General features: G+C 48.9%; 1 long non-coding RNA gene across 1 annotated transcript; it reads left to right on the top strand.

Annotated features, from left to right (window-relative positions):
* The first annotated feature begins 2,256 nt into the window (after nt 1-2,256).
* Nucleotides 2,257-4,280, top strand: LOC132247691 (uncharacterized). The gene is made up of 3 exons (XR_009458994.1): nt 2,257-2,469; nt 2,637-2,747; nt 3,398-4,280. It is a non-coding gene; the product is annotated as an uncharacterized LOC132247691 (long non-coding RNA).
* The last annotated feature ends 13,006 nt before the right edge of the window (nt 4,281-17,286 follow it).

The following is a 17,286-nucleotide window of genomic DNA, read 5'->3' on the forward strand; positions in this document are numbered from 1 at the left end:
GAGGAGCAAAGCAGAGTGCGGGTGGAAGAGCGAGCACCCAAGAGCAGAGCAAGGCAATACAGACAGGTCAGGGAAGGCCTACCGTGCCCTACTCTAGTCGAGGGACCCGCCCAGGCCCCACTCCACTCTCACCCTCTGGGCAAGCTTGTCCAGACGGTAGGCCATCTGACGTGTGCCCCGATCTTGCTTCATGAGCTTGACTGCCGCCCTGGCAGCCTTGACAAACACTTTGGGGTCCGCACACCACTGGGTGATGTGCCCCGCTACATTTTTCTGCCCCTTGGTTAGCTTCAGCAAGGACAGGAGTCCCCCATAGTCAGGAGAGACCCAGGGGGGCTCCGCCAGCTTGGGGTGGATGTTGCCTACGGAAGAGCGGCGAGGCCGCACCCCCGGCGGGAGCTCGCCCGCAACTGCAGCGTCGACCCCCTCGATGTCCAGGCACATCAGCCGCCTCTCGTCGTCCGAGTCGAGGACCGGCTCCGCGAGGACATTCCCTGTCTTCTTGGGGGGGGAGGGGCCATCCCGCTCACGACGTCTCTTGCGAGACTCCGAGAGCTGGATCTCCATCTCGCTAACGTCCCCATCTGCTCCGGTAGGCTGGGGCGTGACCAAAGGGGCAGCGGGCTCTCCCGCCACCCCCGGGGCCAGGCCACCGGAAGAGAGACATTCGCCACTATCCCTGCTGCCGCCTGACTCCGGAGGCTGGGGGACAGGCGAGGGGAGGGGGACCCCTGAAGGCCCCTCCCCCCCACCCGCTAAGTCTGCCTCGTCGGTGGCTACATCCGACGGGGCGGGTGGTGTGGCAGCCGGAACGGGGTCCGGCTCTGTAGTGGGGGGGTCCTCGGCACTGGCCGAGGAGGGGTCTGTCAGGGATGGGGTGTGCTGAAAGGCCCCCCTCATCTCCCTCTCTTTTTCGGGTGGTAGGGAGGATGCCCGAGCCCCATCATCCGATGAGGCTCCAGCACCGCAGTCCCCGGCCACCCCAGCCACTTCGGCCGGGGCAGGCAGGGGGCAAGGGGAGGCGTCCGCCTCTCCACCCGGTGGGGCTGCTGCACCGAGGGCAGGGGGCGCCACAGACGGGGGAGGGGGCGGCGGGGCCATGGTAGCAGCACCAGCCCCTCGGCTGGACGATGGCTTCCCGCTGGAGACCCCGGTCCCCTGAGATGGAACGGAGGGGGAAGGAGGTCGGGAGGAAGAGCTCCCAGCCTCCCTGGGCCTGTCGCGTGCCCCAGAGGTCGACGCGCTGTCTTTCGGCGCTGCCGCAGGCGGCGATGGTCCGGCCGCCTTGCCCCGAGGGCACTGCGCGGCCAGGTGGGAGGAGCCCCCGCACTTGAAGCACGTGGTCTCTCCCACAGACAGATAGATAATAAACCGCCGCCCCTCGAGCGTGAGGCTCAGGGAGCGAGGCAGCGACTGGGGGCCCTCCTTGAGGAGCATGAAGACCTGCCTCCGAAAGGACAGGACGTGCTTGCCCTGAGGGTTCTTGTTTCCCATCGGCAGGCGGCGAAAAGGACTCGCAGGAACCCCATAGGCCTCGAGTCCCCTGGCCAGCTCCCGATTGGAAATGTGCGGTGGGACGTTGGAAATCACCACCCTCACTGCCTGAGTCTCTAGGGGCGTGACGGGGTAGTGGATGCCCGCAATGTCCAGGCCCTCCGCACACACCCTGTCAACCAAGGCGGGCTTGCTCAAATAGATCATCGGGACCGTGTTCACGCGCCCCGCGTAGCGGATGGTACGCCATCCCAGGAGGGCGGCCAGAGCCTCCACGCAAGCCTCGAGCCCCACATGGAGAGGGGCATGAACCCTCAGGCCATGAGACAGTGGGAGGTCCTGAGAGACATCCTCATGCCAGCTGCCAGGCGTAGGAGCCGCCATTCCTCGCCAGGACAGGGTTAAACTGCGAAGCGCAGCAAAAAAAAAAAAAAGCCTCAGGCTGGCCCGGGGACTGGGACTGGGAGGGGGCTGAAAACGCCCCAAAATCGGCCTGAGGGGGAGCAGAGCAACCCCGCAGGGGCTCAGGGCAAGCCCCAAGGCAGGGGCAGATGGCAGGGACCAAGGGAAGGGGCCCTGGGGGAAGGAGGCAGCAGAATTCAAAGGAACAACTCAGGCGGGGGTGGGGGAGGGGCAGAGGCAAACGAGGCTGCCAGAGCCCAGGGGAAAAAGGCTCAGAAAGTGGGGGGAAGGGGCAGGGAGGGGGTCCCCAGGGACAGGGTGGGGAGAGGCAAGGGTTTTTTTGGGGGGGGGACAGGAAAAGGGGGACAGGGAGTGCGAGGCAACGAGCTGAAAGCACCTGAGCTGGAGGAGCTTAGAAGGGCTTCAGCTGTCGGCGGCCATCTTGAAAGAAAGAAAGAAAGGAAAGAAAGAAAGAAAGAAATATAGGGCCTGGGTCACTGGAGGGGGAGAAAACACAATGGCTCAAAGAAAGAAAGAAAGGGAAGGAAACCCAGCAGAGTCCCTGAGAACAAAGTAGGTACTGGAGAAAGAAGAAGGAAGACTGAATTGGGATATGAAATCCCTAGATCAGGAAGGCTATGAATGTTTATCCAACTGTTGAATGCTGGGAATGCTATACATCCAGAGATGTTTCTGGTGCTGGGAACATAGGTTCTGAAATTATTCTTCAACCACACTAGGAGCCCAGGAATGCAATCCCAGGATAGACAAGGATTTGCAGCGGCCTGGGCACCTGAGAGGCAATGATACAGATACAACTTCCTTTCCGGCAGCAGTGGAGCATCTAGCATGTAAGGGTAACTACAGACTTATTAATAGCTTGCCCTGGGGGAGTGAAGAGCAGATGTGGGGGGGGGGGAATAGTTGGAGATACTATAAGAAAGGATTGTTAAGATAATTCTGACACTCCATCTGCTCCAGATAAAAGAGACAGCAGAAACTTTAAGGGTCTTTGGAAGTTTGCCTGGGAGGTATTTGTGCAGGGGGAGTAGCAGAGGTATGGTGAAAATGACTCTTAGGGGTCAATATGGTTGCCCTTGAGAGAAATATTTCTTTTTCCAAGTTGTAACGTTTTAAAAACTCAAGAAACTGCATTTTAAAATGCTATGTTAAAAGGAATTAAGGTTGTCAAATCAGGCACTCACAGGTTAGGACATGCCAAAATTAATATGGTCTGTCCAGCCTTAACTTGGCCTCCTTGTGCACGTTTGCCCTTGGCATTGTGCTATGATATCACCATATGCATTACGATGCAGATTTTAATTACATAATCACACAGTATTTTTCCATAGATCTTCTGGTTCTCTTGGGAGATACCTGATGGGATTTGTTTTGGGAACAAACCAGGAATATGCAATGAATGAAGCTATCCTTCCCCTAGCCCCAGTAGGGAAACTTCTCCCCACATATCCCCCTTAACAAGTTTCCCTCTTTTTTCCAGTTACATACCCCACACTGCTAGATTTCTTCCCACGTGGGACAGTCACGGATGAGGACCATTGTCCCTGCTCGCAACACCTGCATCTATTCACATCTGAAAAACCTGAAAAGTATATTCCCAGATATAAAATTACCTAAAAATGGAGGTAAGCTTGTGAGTACATATCAGGGACTCAGAATAAAATAAGAATATTGGTATCCCCAAAGCATTATCCTTAGATCATGTGTTGCAGAAGCGGGGAAGGCATGGAGTGAGTAGTACAGGATTACAGGAACAGAAGTGACAAGTCTGGCTATTGAGACAGGTGTTGACTGCCTCCCATGGAGAACAGATTCTCCTCCTTTTTCTGCAACAGAGTTTTCATGCACTGCTGGGCTCTTGGAGTGGAATGAGCTAGAGTTAGACACCTCAGTCCCCTTTACAATGCATGAGGAGAATTAGGGGCCTTGGAGTGGAATCCCCCACTTCTGGGCCACTGCACAGAAGATACCTAAGCCATCCAAAAAAAAAACCCACTGAAGGAAAGGGGTTGCCTGAAATTCCTCATCATTCTCAGGCTTAGGTGCCCATATGACATAGAAGACTCAGCCTCAAAAACCCTCTAAATTGTCCCTTCTCTTCATTATTGGCCTTGGTAATGCTGGTGTTCATTTTTAATGTAATATCCTTTGGTTTCAGCCAAGAAGCCTGAGGAGACCTAAGGAAAGGGCCAAACCCAAGTCTCCCAAGGAAGCACACCAACTACTAGGCTATAGAAGAGATGTGTGGGGGCACACACCCCCACACACCCCCTGTTGAAGCTGCCCGCTGTGCAGCCAGGCATGCAAAATTCATAGGGTAGAAAGGGAGAGCACCAGAAGGGACCATGATTTTGTAGCCCAGCAATGGGGGTAGCCACTTGGGAAGATGGTTGGTTCTGGTCCCTGCTTCCAGCATTGTCTATGGTATTTTTCAATACAAAATGAACAAGCAGCCCTGAGAGTGGGGACTGGAATCCAGGACCTTCCCAACCCCAAGGGGATGTCCTCATCGCTGGGCTACAGTCAAGCTAGCCCTCCTCCTAGTTCTCTTGTTAGCCCCATCAAGCCTGGCTGCACAGTGATCCAGCCTCAACAGTAGGGCTGGAGAGTGCCCCTTTCTCTTGTTACTCTCTAGTCTGTTGACTTGGGCACTCTCCTGGGAGGTGGTAAAGGCAGGTTTGAATCCCCCTCATGAGTGATGAAGTCACTAGGCTGTTATAAAAATTGGACACCACCACCTCCTCCTCCACCTGCTGTGCTTTGTGCTGAACACAATGCTGTTGGGGAGTATTAGATTCACTCTGAGCATATTTGCTGGATCCAGGCCTTAGGGGTGCGGTGACAGCACCAACAGCATGCCTTCAGGGATGTTCCCAAGTATGCCTCACCCACCTCCTACCACTTGCACATTCAAATGGTACTAGCTGCTCTGAAGCCCTCTGTTACTGTCATGGCTGTAAGCAGCCTCTGGAACTAGTCCAATGAAGCCTCATCCAGATTTGGGGGGGGGTGTCAGTGGGAGTGGATGGATGTGGTATACTCAGGAACATCCCAACTTGGGGACACTGTTGCTGTGACATAGACATGTCCCCAGAGGACTCAGAGCCACATGAATTCCACGTTGGGTGAAGTGTGAGATGGCTGCTGAGATGCCCAGCTCTGCCAAAATGACAGCATCTCTGGGCATATGCAGACGCAGAACTGTAGGTTCCTTGAGAACTTTAGTGGTGACAACTTAGGTGCTAGGAGCTCTCAGACACCTGAGTGGTCAGGAAGAGCTTCTGTGTGGAAAGACTTCCTGGACCTTAGTGCCCAAATCTTTCCCTGTCCCAAAGTGTACCAAAGTGTTTCTGTGGTTCTGGGTCTAAGAGACTAGACCAGTGGGGCCCAAATTATACAGCTCCGCAAGCCAAACAAGTGGTGTGGAGCCAGATTCAAGCATGAAGTTGCATCATTTGGCCTGTGGAGCTGGAATTCAGAGCCAGTGTTAATTGTGGTAGTTCCTAGAGCTGCGGCAACTGCTGCCCCTCCCACTGTCAAATTTCCACATCCTTGGGGGTGGGGTTTCTCTCTGCCACCACTTGGCCTGCTGCCAAATACCTGCTGTCATATGGACCCCCATGGTCTAGATGACATGACTGAACAGGCCAGATCCTGCTCCTGAGCCATATCTTGGCCCCCCTGGACTTAGCTAATCAATGATAGCATTTTCTTCCTAAAAGACACCTATAAGGAAACAAATACTCATAGGCAACTGGTAGGGCAGGCACAGGGGGACACGTGCCCCTCCTGAGATGGCCTCCACCGCCACCGGCTTCTGCAGGTGGTCACTGCTCACCCTCCAATGCTGGCTTCTGCAGGGGGTTGCCACTCACCACGCTGATGCCAACACCAGCTTCTGAGAGTGGTTGCCACTCGCCACCCCGCCTCCCTTCACCACTGGCTTCTACGGGCGGTCACCACTCCCCCCGCCACCGGCTTCTGCGGTCACCGCTCGCCACCCCACTGCCCACAAACTGTGCCCCCCCCCCAGTCTCAGGAGGCACCAGTCACCCATGCAAATAATTGTGTATTCCTGGTAGGTTTTAGATTACATGCAAGAAATAGGGCATGGGGCCACGCAGAAGTAAGAAAAAATAAACAGAAATACTTAATAGCTCCTCATTAAATGTGTCCCATCAATCCTGAGCACAGGAGGAGGGAAGGATCCCATGGAAAACATAACCTGTAATCATGTAATTAAAGACTATCATAGTGCATAAGCACAAGGAGGTAAATTAAGCTTGTGCAGGCAGTTTTTTATCCTGGCATTCCCTATATTTGGAATGCATGACTTTGCAACCTTAATTGTTTCTCTCTCAACATTTTTGGCCATTATTTTATATTTTTGGAGCATTTTTCTTTTCCACCGATCGCTTTGCTGTTCATCCTGTAATTCTATTAGCAGCTTGCTTCTGTAACTTCCTTGGCATAATTGCTGCCACTGTTCTATTTTGCTATCTTTGGTGATCGGTTATGTTATAAAACAAAGCAGCCTAAGACACGATTGCTTAAGCATCTACAATAATGAGACTAAATGTTGGCATTAAAGAGCCAGTATAAACAGAGCCTCTTTTGTAAAGCATTCCTACTGGAAGTTGCTGAAATGTCATATCTTTTTTTTTTAAACGTTAAAATATAGTGCTTCCTTTATTACCTCTGTGGTCTCCAGCCCTTGCAATTCTTTTTGTCATTCAACAAATTAATAAGCAGTGGCATTAAAAGCCAATTGTGCATTTGAACCTCAGGGTACCTTTCTACGGAGTGAGTTATATACCACCTTACATGCCAGGAGTCAGAGCCAGCCTGAAGGGAACACTGTGTTGGGCTGTTTGGGGTGTTCTTGGAACTGTGGCCGCTCTCACATGCTATGCCAGGAAGGGGAAAGGAGCATTTGTTATTCATATGATGCTGTTAGGCCTTGTCTATTCAGCTGGTGTAGCAGTAGTGGTGGTGGCCCTTCTGGCATTGCTACACTGAGAAAATGCACCTGGTTAGAAACTAAGAGAGTATTTAAATATGACATTGCCCTCAGGACAGATAAAGACCAGCATTTTGAAAATGAAGTGATGTTGGACATATAAACATACCCTGCACCTGTCTACACAGCATGTTAAGCCTTGCTTCACATCAGGTTGGTTAGCAGATACTCTAATAGGTCTGCACTTTTTCAGGGGTAGATATGGCCTGTGGATAAACTGAGATACGCATTGATTGGCAGCAAGGGTAAACAACATAACCAGCGCAAACCTGCATTTCCCCAACAGTGAGGGTTTGGCATTGGTGCATCTGTCCTGACAGCCAACCACCCATTTCAGAATGAGGGCTGCTTCTAAGAGTGCCCATGTAACTGAAACCTGAAATCACAAAGGGGAATTTTCTCCTGTGGTACAGTCAATGCAGTAGTCTTCAAACACCTCTGTAATGAACTCGCAGTGCAGGGCTGGGCCTCTGCAGAAGCCCTAGTGCAAGAGGTATTCTAGGACAAGCAAAAGGTCTGGGCAAACACATGCCCCTGGGTCTCCCTGTATCAGGGCAGAGGCAGTACGAGAGTAGTGCCTTGTCTGTCAACAGCAGCAGAGTAGCAGAAAGGCAAGCAGCTTTTCCTGAGCCCCTAGCAGCAGGGCTGGAGTGACTTACAAGGGTCCACAAGTCAAGGAAATGTCAAGGGGGAGGTGGTGCTGGGCCTAACTTAGTGGGTTGAACAACTGTTGGCAGCTGGGAGGTGAGTTGGCACTCCTTTGGGGAAGAAGGAAGCTGGGCTTCTGTCCAGTCTGACCTGAGGTAGTAGGAGTTAATCAGTGGATAGAAGCATAGAGGATATAAGAGAATTGGGTGAGTGGAAGGAGGTCTGGGTTGTTTGTCCTGGGGACTGGACATTGTCATATTCAGACCACTAGAGATCACAGCCCTTTCTGTTACCTGTGGCAACTAGGACCAGCTAGAAGTAGTTAGTAGTAGGTCACTGCCAACCAAACCCATTCAGGTAACCACTGCTAGCTGGGGGCTAGTTAGCCTACCTGATGCCCAGCCTCCTGACAGAACAGCTGAGTTGAGCTCTTGGAAACCTGTCCACAGTCTAAATCTTTAGCAAGTTTGAGCTTTGGCACTTCTAAAACATGAAAGAGCAACTGGGAAAGAAGAATTAGCAGCTACTTAGGGCCTTGAGAGAAAGAAAGGGAAAGGAAATATTAGGGATGAGCAGAGAGAACTCAGTAACATTTTGTCAGGGAAAAAGCTATTTACATTACCAAGTAATGAATAAACAGCCCTCTTTCAATTGGTTCCTTAATGTGACTGCTAATGCACATTAGTAGGTTCTTTATCATGGATTACTGAGAGATTAGGAAAGGTAAATTTCTCCACCCCTTAATGGAAGTGGTTGGGAGACAAGAGAGCTACTGAATGTAGTCAATGAATAATATGGCGCCCTGGGTGTTGTTAGTGATTGCAAACAGGTGGAAAATTTCTTAGGGAATAATGTTTCTTATGTCTAAGAAGCTACCATGTTGCATATATCACAATATCTTGGGCACTACTCAGTATTGAGAGTGTAGACAATCTTGCCACTAAATAGATAAGCCAGGCATAGGTGCATCATATCTTCAGCAAAGGGATGGAGTGTGAAGGCAAAGGGCATCTTAGTGCCACAAGATATATTTTATTTTTTTACCTTAGGTGGGCTGGAACAGCACTCATCTGTTTTTTCCTCTTTCTGTGGTATGATACTGCTCTGCATTGATAAATGGCTACCATGTTCCAGCCCAAATCTGGCCATATTTCTGTTGGGTACCATTAAGTTCTGCTTGCAAAACCCTGTGGGCTCCTATAGGATAAGCATTAGAAACATGTTTAAAAAAATGAATGAATTTCCTTCAATTCCTAGCTCTGCACTTGCTCACAAAGTCAGTGTGCCCATGTACTGGGCTTCTTGTCAGCCCAGCTCTGTAGCAATCATGAATCGTTTTGTATTTTGTTTTTATTTGCATGGATTTCAACCTGGCATGGTGGTTCTGCTTTTCTTTTTGGCCTTTTATTTCTACGGCCACATTGTTCATGTATGTGAGTTGCCTTTGTGCTTTGTCTCCAGGCTGTGACTACTGGCTTAGTACAGGGAATGCATTGCTCTACAGCTCGGCAGGGGAATAAAATCTCATTCTGTGACACAAGATTTTCTTTAAAGGAGAACTTATGCTGTATATAGGTTGGTAGTTACATGTCACCTTTTGCATAAACTAAGCAGAATTGCTCCTTATGGAATGGATAATATTAATAATAGAGAGAGGGAGAAATTTAAGACAAAGGAAGAGAAAAATGACAGAGAGAGTTGATGAGATGGAGAGACAGCAGGATGGCTGATGCTGACAGTATGTGCTTCAGAAGAAAGAGCTTTCAATGCAGCAGGGGAATGGCATGTATCCAGAGATGTGGTAAAAGCAGCTACTAAATAAACTGTCTCACACACCTGGCAGTATTAGAAAGATAATGGGGACAGCTGAGGATATAAAATGAAAGATGGCCTTTAAATTCCACTGAAAAACATTACACATACAAGACCCCATCTAGCCTCCTGTGAAGTTGATTTGAGCGCTACTGGAGTTGATGGCCATAGTGAAAGCATCTGCTAAGGCTGAGAACTACCCAAGGGTGCTATTTGGAGAGACACCATGAGACTGAGGGTGGAGATGATGACAGGGACAGCTGGTACCTGTGAGCAAGGGGCGCAAAAGAGGGGAGAGCCGAGAATTAGATAGGAGCAACACCAGAGAGGGTTTCATAACAAGGGCTGGATTCTCTTATCCTGTGTGGTCACATACACTGCCACAGGGGGAAGCCATTTGGCTGGGGTGGTGTCTTACATGATCTTTGCATAGATGTAAAGTGGAGAATTGTGCCCAAGTCACAGATGGAATGAGTGACGAGCCAGTGGAATTGTTTCATATTGGGACAATTTCTTGGGGTCCCAAAATCTTTTCTCTGATGCACCTGGAATTATCTAGTAGCCACAGGCTGACATTGCATTATGATTTGCTCATGGTTCCTGGCTTGGTCTTACAGATTTCATAGACATTAGGGCTGGAAGGGACCTCGGAAGATCATCGAGTCCAGCCCCCTGCCCAAAGGGCAGGAAGTCAGCTGGGGTCATAGGATCCCAGCAAGATAAGCATCCAGTTTGCTCCTGAAGGTGTCCAATGTAGGCGCTTGAACCACCTCCGGTGGCAGGCTGTTCCAGACCTTGGGGGCTCGGACAGTAAAGAAATTCTTCCTTAGGTCCAGCCTGAAACGGTCTTGTAGTAGTTTGTGACCGTTCGACCTACTCGTCATCCCTTGGGGCGCTCTGGTGAACAAACGTTCCCCCAGATACTGGTGGCCACCCCTGATAAACTTATAGGTGGCCATCAGATCACCCCTGAGCCTGCGCTTTTCCAAGCTAAAGAGCCCCAGGGCTCTTCGCCTGTCATCGTAGGGTCTGCTTCCCTGACCTCTGATCATGCGCGTGGCTCTTCTCTGGACTCTCTCAAGCTTCTCCACATCCTTTTTGAATTGTGGAGCCCAAAACTGGATGCAGTACTCCAGCTGCGGCCTCACCAAGGCTGAGCACAATGGGAGAATGACGTCCCAGGATTTGCTTGAGAAGCATCTATGGATGCAAGCCAGCATTCTGGTCGCTTTACTAGCTGCAGCATCGCATTGCAGGCTCATGTTCATCTTGTGGTCAATGATGACCCCCAAGTCTCTTTCTTGCATAGTGCTAGCCAACATAGCACTGCCAAGCCTATAAGGATGCTGTGGGTTTTTCTTCCCAAGGTGGAGAACCTTGCATTTATCGGCGTTGAACACCATCAGATTCTCGTCCGCCCACTTGCTGAGCCTGTCCAGGTCAGCCTGGATCACCCGCCTGTCTTCTGGTGTGGATGCTTTGCCCCAAAGTTTGGTGTCATCGGCGAACTTGGCCAGTCCGCTTCTGACTCCAGTGTCCACATCATTAATGAAGATGTTGAACAGTATGAGTCCAAGGACAGAGCCTTGGGGGACCCCACTGGTCACAGGACACCACGATGAGTGACTTCCATCAATTACTACCCTCTGGGTCCGACCACGGAGCCAATTTTCCAGCCAGTGGATCGTGGAGGACCCAAGGCGACAATTGGCCAGTTTCTCCAAGAGGTGATCATGGGAAACCAGATCGAAGGCTTTTTTGAAGTCAAGATATATGACATCAATCTCTTCTCCCTTGTCCAGGTGATAGGTCACCTGGTCGTAGAAGGAAATGAGATTGGTCAAGCAAGACCTACCCGCAACAAACCCGTGCTGGCTATCCCTTAAGATGTTGGCGTCGGCCAGTCCATTAAGGATGGCCTCTTTAATAAACTTTTCTAAGATCTTCCCCAGGATAGAAGTCAGGCTAATGGGCCTATAGTTTGCCGGATTCACTTTCCTCCCTTTCTTGAAGATAGGCACCACATTGGCCTTCTTCCATTCTTCGGGCACTACACCAGAGCGCCAAGAGTTTTCAAAGATCCGTGCTAGAGGCTGGGCTATGATGCTCGCCAGCTCCTTGAGCACCCTGGGGTGAAGATTGTCAGGGCCAGCTGACTTGAAGGTATCCAGCTTCTCAAGATGTTCCTTCACGAAGTCAGCATCAATGGAGGGCAGGGGATCACCCTCACCCGGACTTCCCTGTCCCGTAGCGGGCATGGGCGTCCCATGGGACTGATGAAAGACCGACGCAAAGTACCTATTTAATAGGTTGGCTTTTTCTTGGGTGTCAGTTGTCAGTTGCCGCATCTGGTTCAGCAGGGGTCCAACGTTGCCCCTGCTTTTCCGCCGGCTCCCCACATATCTGAAAAAGGACTTTTTATTGTCCTTGATGCTCAAAGCTAGTTGGAGTTCAGTTGCAGCCTTGGCTTTCCTGGTATGCTCCCTACAGGACCGGACCAGTTCAGAATAATCCTCCTTGGAGGTGACTCCCATCCTCCATCCTTTGTAGGCCTTTCTTTTTAGCCTCAAGAGGTCTGCTAGGTCCCTGGAGAGCCAGGGGGGCTGCTGTGCCCTCTTGCTGCCTTTCCTCCGAGATGGAATAGACTTAGTTTGTGCATTGAGGATTGCTCCCTTGAGGAGCAACCACTCTTCTTGAACTCCCCTCAACCCATGGTCATCGTCCCTTAGGGCGTCACTGACCCTTGTCAAAGTCGGCTTTCCTGAAGTCAAGGACTTCCGTGTTGCTGACTGGCTTGCCAGTTTTTTGGTGAATGGTGAAGGTGATCAGCTCGTGGTCACTGTCACCCAGCTTCCCATCGATGACTAGGTTGCTGACTAGGTCATCCCCAGTAGCCAGTACCAGGTCGAGCAGCGCTTTGCCTCTCGTTGGCCCACAGACTTCTTGAGTCAGGTAGAGGTCATCCACGCATGAGAGGAAGCTTTGCGACCGCTCAGATTTTGCTGAGCGATCCTCCCACAAGATGTCTGGGTAATTGAAGTCACCCATGACAACCATGGTCCTGGAGCATGTGGCCTCAGCCAGTTCCCGATATTTAGATGAAAACAGTTCTTCCATAATTTCACTCTCCTTACCACTTGTACTTTGACACCTGTGTATCACTTATATAGAAAGTGACTTGGGGACACATGCATACAGTACTTAGCAATCAGCTAGATATAATGCATATTAATCCCCATAGTGGAGACTGCTTTTCTTCATATATTCCAAAGTCTCCCTCTCAGAAGAAGAGAGTGGTTTCTAATAGGCAAGTATAATAATATATATAATATGGAGAGAATGATTTGAATACAAAATGAAGGAAGGGACAGAGGAGGTAGAGGGGACAGTGTTAGGAGAACAGCCACTGCGTACATTGCTGCAGGTTGCATATTTCTCTGCCTATTGAGGGAGGCTTATGTGTATTGTAAAAAAGATTATATGAAAAAGGTGTTACGTCTCAGCTGTGTGTTCTTGGGCAACCCTGGCACAGGATGCAGTCTGTCTGACTCACAAAGGACTCACCCCCCCCCTCCCCTCCTCTACCTAAACAAAACTGATTAAGATGCAGTGAGAGACACACCTAAGACCCTCAAGATAAGGGTGACAAGAGTGAACCAACTGCCCTAGGTCTCATTTACATCTGAGATGGAACCAGATGACCATTCATTTACATGAGAGATGGAGAACAGAAAGCCTGAAGCAGAGACTGCAGTGAATTCTGGGACCAGAGAAGCAGGGGAGCACTGCATGATGGGGAATCTGTGCTCCAAATGTTAATCAATCCATGTTCACACACACCCAGCTCAGCATTTATCAGACCAGTTCTAATCTGGATTTACAAAGGACTCCCCCCCCCCGGACACACACACACCTCTAAGTTTAATAGGCATCTTGGGCCATACATTCCCCGGTCCCAGTATGGGAGGCCTATTTAAGCTTGATTGACTAAAACTTGGTTGCTGGGTTAGGGAATGCTGAGGCAAAGAGACGGAGCCAGAGGGGGTATGGGCAACATTTGAACAATGGTTAAGGGTTCATCACAGCGTCCAGCCCGTTGGAACCCTAATGACAGGTGTTGTCATACTTTTCCCGAGACGACTGGTGGGAGTCCTCTGCACAAAAGGTTATGAGCACCCCAATAATTGCTTTAAGTCTGTTAAAAGACTATAGTAAAACCTGGAAAAGTCATGCTAAGCTGAGGCTTGTTCACAACAAGTAAAAATCGAAAATCCTGATGCTGCAAGCTATCTATTGTTTCTGAAGAAACCATGAGATATCCCATCAGTATATCTGCCATCCATAGGAATTTCAAGCTGGCTCCCAAGTATTTGGTTACTCCCTAATCTTAAGTGTTTCCTGATTATCGATCAGTTTCTTGAGATGTTCCAAACCAGATAACTCCTTGTCAATAGAAAAGACAATGATTTACACAATTAAGGATGCTTCGAAGCAGCTGAACTGAGGGTATAAAAATCTGTAAAAAGTGTGTGTGCAGAAGAAGAAGAAGAAGAAAGAAAGAAAGAAAACTCCTGTGCTGACACCATCCCCTGTTGTTCTTGGGACGCTGGAAGAACAGATCATCTCCCTTTAAGGACTGTGCCTGTCAGCTCTGTAGCCCGAGTACCTTGGACTGGTGAGATCCCAGCTCTCTCTCTCTTTCCATTCTAGACATACATTTCTGAACCTGAACTGTATCAGTTAAGCTTGAGCTAAGTTTCCCCAAATACTTAGTGGAACCAGGGTAGTATTGTAATTGTTTGTGTTTGTTTTTCTTTTGCGTGTCTATTACTATTAGTACCATTATATATTTCATATACTTAGCAATAAATAACTTTTATAGTCAAACTGGTAGTAACTGGGTATATTGTTCCTTCTCTGCTTCTCTTTCTTTCTGTGCTCTGCAGCAACGCTTCTTTTACCTAAGCTAAAGATCCCTGTGAAGCCCAAAAATACTGTGGGGTCTGCTCATCCAGAGGCCAAAGATTGGGACGTGCTGAGTTTGGAACACGTAAGGGGATCAGCTTGTACAGGCTGATTGTCCCAGTTTGACTCAGACATGCCCTTATGAACTGAATGCTGGCCCATGAGGGTGTCAGCTGGACACCCAGCTGGATTCAGAGGGATTCTGTTCACCTGTGTGCTTGTGTCTGACTGCATTTTATTGTTGCTCTTATGAACTGATTCTTGGCATCTGAGGGTGTCAGCCTGTCCATGCTGATCAGCCCGGCCAGGTCAGGCGTCACGTTAATTTGTGGGTGTTTGTGTGTATGACTGATTTGGTGACTGGAGGAACCCAGCCCCATTAAAATTGAGTCCTGCAAGATAGCTCCATTGGGGGTGAGGGCTTGCAGAAGGGAGACATACAGCTCCATATAGTAACACAAGCAGCACATTGACAGAAGCACCAAGACCCTAGAAAATATCCCTAATAAATGAGCACACCCCAAAGTAATGGAAAAATCTGGTAACAAAGGGGAAGAAAAATTTGTGGCTTTAACCCACCTAGATGTTATAGGAAAAGAGCATGGTAGTATTAATAAAGGCACAGGGTGGACAATAGGGCTGTGCAAGGCTTTGGACCGCGCTTCAGATCTGGAGAAGATTCAGACTCTTCAGATGCCGAAGCAGCATGTCTGGATCGAAGTGCTGGCTTCTTTAGGCTTTCCAAAGCAGTTTGGAGCTTCCGAAGCACTTCGGAAAAGCTTCGGAGCTGCTTCATAGATCTGGCCATAGTGTATAATGGGGAATCAATTAAATATCTATAACGTTGTTGTTTTTTGTCTGATTTGGATGAAACTTGCAGGGGTGGTAGCCTCTGCTGAGAGCATGCAGCACCCACCCCTGCAGTTTTCAGCCCACTGCGCCTTAACACACACAGGGTCATCTGTCACAAGTTTTGCCTGTCAGCAGCTTGAGGTACAGTTCCCCCCAAACCCCTGCACCTATCTCCTTGAAACTTGACAGGCTTTGTGGCCTCACCAGGGGCTACCATCCCTGCAGTTTTGACCCCACTGTGGCTTAACACATACACGTGACGTGAGTTCTGCTTTCAAGAATTTGGGGTGCAGTTCCCACCAAACCCATGGACCTATATCTTGAAACTTGGCAGGCTTTGTGGCCTCACCAGGGGCCACCACTCCTGCAAGTTTCATCCAAATCAGACAAAAAACAACAACGTTATAGATATTTGATTCCCCATTATACCCTATGACCAGATCTCCGAAGCGGAAAATCGATCCGGAGCTCTGGATTGGATGCCTGGCATCCAAACTGGCCAGATCCAAAGCCGAATCAAATAGCTGCCAACTTGCACAGGCCTAGTGGATAACACAGGGGGAATTCCCAAAGAGCAGTCCACAGGCACACTCTCCCTGAACTAGGAAACTAGCCATAAAAGGACTGTTAGTCTTTGTGCTATTACTGCACTAGAGCTGGTGGGGGGAAAAGGATTTCCCTTCTCAAGAAGAATTCAAATTTCATTTTCCTTTAAATAAAAAATAAAAAAAGAACAATAACAAAAAAACCCTGAAACTTTCCCTGCCAAACTGAATTTTCAGCAAATGTTGTTTCAGCTTTCTCAGAGTATTCCCTTATAATAAAACCAATATTTCATTCTACTTTTGACTTTTTCTTTTTATAAGCCAGTGTTTAAAATGGAAAATACTTGGTTTTGTTTTCTTTCATTTTCTCACTGAAAGACTTCCGTAAAAAAATCTGGATTTTAAACCAAATAGTGTTTTCCAATGGGAAGGAACCATCCTGTCATATTTGACCAACTCCACCTGTTCCTGTAAACAGGCTCACTAAGGCCCTACAAAGGTCTTGTCTTGTCTGCTTGGAGAAGAAGCCAGGAGTAGCTGATGAGAAAAAGCTGTTTAGCAAAAACTGTTGCACCCTAGCTCCCTATCCAGACTCTTATGCCTTGTCAAAGATGCCTTTGTGTGATTCAGTTTCATGCATGCTGACAATGGATTAATCTAGATCACACATAAGCATGGAATAACAGGGGGTTAGTACAGAGCAGCTCTTGCCCTCCAAGTTCACACCCACACTATTTTGTAATTACTTCCCTATGTAGAAAGGGAACTCAACATTGCAATTGGCGGAGTTCTCCAACAATAAAAACAACCTGTAGATGGATACCCAGCAGAAGCCAGAGGTTAACCCATGGCCTAGTAGTTTTTTCAGACTAAGGCTCCAATGTAGTGCCATTTAATTCATTATTAGGCAGTGTGGTGCAGGAGACAGGGAGTTAGGAGACTGGAAAGAAACTGGGGGGACACATGTGGTTTCCTGACACCCAGCCCTATCCCATGTACTCTGCTGAGTGAATTAGTCTGGTGTTTTAGAGAGTCATAAAATAGGCCTTGGAAAGAGAATTGCCTTACAGGCATAATATAGCAGTAGCCAGGCATCGGTGCTGGAGGAATAGGAAGGGGGGCTATGAATAGAAAAGGTCTTCTTGGGCATCATACTTATTTCATACACAGGCTTTGAGGGAGGGTATTGAAGATACAATTTCCAGGTTATATTTGGAGTAATAGTGTTTAAGGCAGGCGGAATCACAGGGTCTGTTTCAGTAGGCCAGGGTGATTAGTGTGGTGACAGGACATGGACAGAGGGATTACTGACTCCTTTCTAGGACAATCTTGCCACTTTCTTCAGAAGCAGAGAGGAACTTCTTAATCAAAGCTGAACAAGAAGGCCAGGGAGAAAACAGTTCCCTAGAAATACCACTGTCTTTTTAAGTCATCCAGCAGGCTGTTGAGCACTAACATGCTCAGCCAGTAAAACTAAAATTAGGAAGTCTGGGTTATTCAGACAGGATAGCACACAGCCTGGGGCAG

The sequence above is a fragment of the Alligator mississippiensis genome, chromosome 1 (genome assembly GCF_030867095.1).
Source record: "Alligator mississippiensis isolate rAllMis1 chromosome 1, rAllMis1, whole genome shotgun sequence".
NCBI classification, from domain to species: domain Eukaryota; kingdom Metazoa; phylum Chordata; order Crocodylia; family Alligatoridae; genus Alligator; species Alligator mississippiensis.